Source organism: Rhineura floridana, unplaced genomic scaffold (assembly GCF_030035675.1).
Source record: "Rhineura floridana isolate rRhiFlo1 unplaced genomic scaffold, rRhiFlo1.hap2 scaffold_22, whole genome shotgun sequence".
NCBI lineage: Eukaryota > Metazoa > Chordata > Lepidosauria > Squamata > Rhineuridae > Rhineura > Rhineura floridana.
In genome coordinates, this window is record NW_026902505.1 from 50,001 (window position 1) to 55,000 (window position 5,000).

Genomic DNA, 5,000 nt, shown 5'->3' on the forward strand with positions numbered 1-5,000 from the left:
CCGGCGATCCGTCACCCCTACCTGGCGGGGCTTCCGCACGACCGCTCGGCCCGACGTCGGGCGCCTCCGTCAGGCGAGGGGCTCATCCAGGGGATCCTGCCGCTTGCCCATGAACCCGCAGGCGCACGCCCCGGCCGTCCGAGCGCGGGGACAGCGAGGCGCCGACCGGGACTCTCCCGAAATCCACGCCGACCTCCTGGAGCCCTTTCCGGGCGAGCTCCGCGAATCCGTCCCCATCCAGACTTCCGTACCCTCCTCCGACCGCCTTCGGTAGAGCGGGGCTCTGCCCCAGGACTCTGGCCATACGTACCACCCACGCCACCCCCAGCACCTTTCCCGCAGCTGCCTCCAGGTCCACCCTCACCCTCACCCTCTAACCCTCACCCTCTAACTCTCACCCTCCAGGTCTACCGGGGGGGGGGGGGGGGAGAGGGGGCAGCTAGCCTCCTGTTCGACTCGCCGCCCCCTGCGTGCGTGCGCGCGTGCGGATCAGCGCTCCGCCGGGGACTCCGCCACCGCCTCGTTGGTGCATGTGAGCAAGTATTTGTTTTACAAAGGAACTCTGTCCGTGAAGGGTTAATAGCCACAGAAGCTAAGATAAGCATCAGGTGCGATTAATTAAGGTTGGGAACACGCCCGCCGAGTCATCCTGAGTGCTGGAGCGATGAGAGAAGGAAAGCAGCGCAGGGTTAAGGGGTGCAGATGCTCTCCGTATCTCTCCAAACACCCGCGGAGCGCTCGCTGTCTGAGTTAAACGCCGCAAGTCTGATGACGAAGGCGCACGGAACCTCTGGCTGTGCTGCTGTAGAAATCCTGTATATAGACTTTGGACTGCATTGTATCAAGCGTTTGCTGTTCTCTTCTGTTTACTTTGTGCAACGTCTGAGTAAACGACTGCTTATAGCACTAACACGTGTATCCAGCCTCTTGGTGCGAAAGAGGGGTCCAGAATAACCCGATCACGCCTTCCTCCTTTTCTCCTCTCCTTCCCACACGCACGCACGCACCCCCCCCCCCCCCGCCGCCGCGAGCGGCCACCAGGTCCGGGTTCGTGGAGAAGCCTCCAGGTCTCCCGTCGGATGTTACCCCTGCTTTAAACAGGGGACTGGGTCTTTCATGACGCCCGGGGGTGGGGGGTGGGGGGTGGGGGGAGGCTTCTACACGGGGGGGGGGGCATGCCGTGAGAGAACGAAGCTGTGGGCCGCCATCGGGGCCGTTCCGGGGGAAAGAGGCAAAAATGCAGATGATGTATCTATCTTGGTAAATGATAAACAGGAAATAGAAATAATCAGAGATTTGTTTGAACAGTTTGGTCAGGCTTCTGGTGGTCATTTAAATATGCAAAAGAGTTTTATGATATCGCCCAATAACATTAAGGGAAATATACAAGTAATGCCACTGGAACATCTGATTAGTAATAATAATAAAAATGAAGCAATACATTCAGAAGCTGAGGAAGGGCAAATTCAAACACATGTTAAATTATTAGGAATTTATTTTGCAGTCAAATGGGAAGGGTGGGAATATAATTGGAACATGTGGAGAGATCAAGTCAAAGAAAAAATACAAATGCGGCCAAAAATGGCATCTTTCTATTTATCGGAAAGCCATGTACGTTAGTACGTACTTGGTACCGGTAGTAGGTAATTTGGCAGCTGTCTACCCACCACCTGAAAGGATCGTTAAAGAGATTAATAAAATGGCATTTAAGTTTCTATGGGGAACGGCTAATTTCCCCCTTGCAAGAGCAGAGGCGTACAAATCTGTAGCACAGGGTGGTCTAAATTTTACAGCAATTGGTTTCAAATTTTTAGCAATTTTTGTTAGTCATAATTTTGGGAAGTGGGCAGAGGTAGAAAGAAAAGAATTGGCACCTCATTTTTGGTTGGTGGCTTTTGCCAAACACCGGAGAATTAAAGATTGGGCCAAAATATGGTGGGAAGAAAGATAAGGTCAATTATAAAATCACACCATCGCTGAAGTGTTTTGGACCTGATTATTTGATTGAAATGTACAGTAATGTAAGAGAATGGAAATTAAGGGCAAGCATCATAAAAATGGAAAGGTGTGAACCAAAAGTGAAGAGAAAGAAAATGTATAGGAATTTATTAGAAGTAAATAGTTTTCAGCCGGAATGTGAAAAGAATGTAAAAAGGGGAAATTTATCCATGTATTTAAAAGAGCCTGTACACCAGATGGAATTCTTGAAAGATCAAAGAATTCCTTATAAACTATGGGACATCAGATGGAAGTTTTTTCATCAGATTTATAGCGTGCAAGCAAATACGCCGTGGCTAGCCAATGTTAACCAAGCTTGTCCACGATTAAGGTGTCAGGAAGAAGCTGTAAGAACAGGGCAGACACAAAAAGAAACCGTTCCACATTTTGTTAAAGACTGTGTATCTGCGAAAGAGACGTGGACTATAATTGCTAAAACTCTGGATTGGCCAGACCTTTTGAGGGAAAACTATTGTTTCGGGAGCGGAACCGGAAAAAGGAATTCAAGGCCCGAGAGAAAGAAAAGGAGTGAAAAGACCTAGAAATAAAAACAACGTAGTGAATAATTACTGGAAGGTACCCTGGACAACGATAAGAATTGTCAATTTATTTGTTCTAAGTATCTTATGTTGGCAACGGTTAAAAGAAAGTAAGACTCAGAACATATGCAGTTCCGGAAGTACGATTAGGACGATATTATCAGAAATAAGAGAACTGAGTTCATTTGAAAAAGAAAAATTGCCGCATGAGAAGCGGAGAAAATTCTGGCCGTGGACATCAGAGTCGACCCCTCCTATAACACAGAGCTGAGCTGAGATGAATATTTTGTGTTAGTGTTAGGTTAGTTAGGAAAAGTATGTGTATTAGCTAGATGCGTTATTCTGAGAGTGGCGATATTGTTACGTGTTTTCGCGTGCGGGATGTGACCAGTAGTATGAATAATTTTAATAAAAAACCTTACCTAAAAAAAGAAAAAAATCTTCCCTAAGCCGAAGCCTGTTTGCAAGGAGGAAGGACGTGGTTTTCCGGAGCTCCTGCGAAGGGCTTGGGTGAGCGCTAGGGTTGCCAGGTTCAATCCCTGAGACTGATCCTGTCATCTTCAGGAGAAAAGAAAGTCAGCCAAGTGCAGGTGGTTCTTGCAACCTTGTAATGGAAAAAAAACCACAAGGCGGAATTCTCCCTTCCCTCGGCACAACTTTTAAAGATACAGAAGATCTCTTAGAGGCTGGGCCTGGCAACCAAGAGGTCTTTTGTATCTTTAAAAATTGTGCAGGGAGAATTCCACCTTGCGGTTTTTCCAATTACAGGGTTGCAAGAACACCTGCACTTGGCTGACTTTCTCTTCTCCTAAAGATACAGGATCGGTCTCAGGGATTGAACCTGGCAACCCTAGTGAGCGCGGTTTTAACCCCCTTCGGGGGGGGGTTGAATTTCTTCAAAAATAGTATCTGGACGTTCCTAAGACTGTGGGGATTCTTTTGAGACCACTTGTGTATTTGGGGGACGTACGGGTGGGGTGGGGGAGCTGTAGGTTTCCCCCCCCCCTCCCTCCCCAACGAGGCCTACTGATCCCAAACAAACCTCCCCCCGGCTGGGGGAGGGAAGGACTTCAAAATGGAGGCCAAACAGCTCATAGAAATAGATAGAAAGCTCAAACAAGAGCTTCGCCAGAGAAAAGGAGAGAGAGTTAAAAAGAAAGAACTCCCTCCAAAAGGTGAAGGCCAACTGGGGAGTTGGGAGGAGAAAGAAGAACCTCCAAACAGGATTGGAGTGCAAGCTGGAGCCTCTTTATCCAGCAACCTCGTTAAGATTCTTCAGTTTGTACGGAAGACAGAGTCGCCTAAGCCTACAGTACAGTATATTACAGAGGAAAAGTCAGGAGAAAAGAAAGAAGTTATACAAGAGCAGATAAAAACGACAGATGAGATGAAAGAAATGAATTTAGAAATGCAAGATGTATTATACAATCTCTGGAATCTTTAAGAGATAACGGGGTAGGTAACGCATGGATTTTCTTACAAGTCTCTAAGTTTGTTTGATTTCCCTTTAGGAATTCTATTGTATTCCCAGGGTTGCATTGCAACGTCTGCAGGCTTTGTAGAGGAAAAAGCAAGCACGCAAAAAGCAAGCATGCGAAAAGAGAGTAAAGCAAACCCGCGAAATGCAGACTTGCAAAATGCAAACCTGCAAAAAGCAAGCAAAGAAGACTTGCAAAAAGCAACCCTGCAGAGAGTAAGCGTGCAAACTGAAAACTGCAACCTCCAAACTGCTAATAATGATGTAATTGACCAGGCCTGGGAATACTCTCAGCTCGATACAAATCCTGAAGCAGATTCCGGAGATTGTATGGTCAAGCTTGCAACTTCTGCAAGCTTTGTAGAGGGAAAAGCAAGACAACAGCAAGAAACTAAAGCAAGCCAGCAAAATTACAAGTCTGCAACATGTAGCAAGCGAAGCAAAGTTGCAAAAAGCAAGCCTGAAAAATGGAAACCAGCAAAAAGCAAGCAATACAAGCTTGCAAAAAGCAAGCCTACAACATGCAAATATGCAAAAAGTAAATATGCAAACTGCAAACTGTAAAATGCAAACTGCTCATAATGATGTCAGTGACCAGGCCTGGGAACGCTCTCAGCTACCCACAACTCCTGGAGTGGAGCAACCACTTGGAAATCCTGATACGGATGCAGCAGCAGCAGCAGCAGCAGCAGCAGCAGCAGCAGCAGCAGCAGCAGCAGCAGCAGCAGCAGCAGCAGCAGCAACTACTCAATTAGATCTACGCGAGTCCATGGAGAACTCTGAAGCTAAACACAGAAAGACTCTAGAGCAGAAGGAAGGAAAGGAAGCAGGAGAAGAGAAGAGTATTAAAATATCAAACTCAGAAAAAGAAAGCAAGAGATTTGAAACATCTCAGAGATCCTGTGAGACCAGTTTTGGTGATAGCCATGCTGAAGGCGAAAAGGAGGTTGAATATGAAACAGAGGCTGAGGCTGATGCATCTGCAA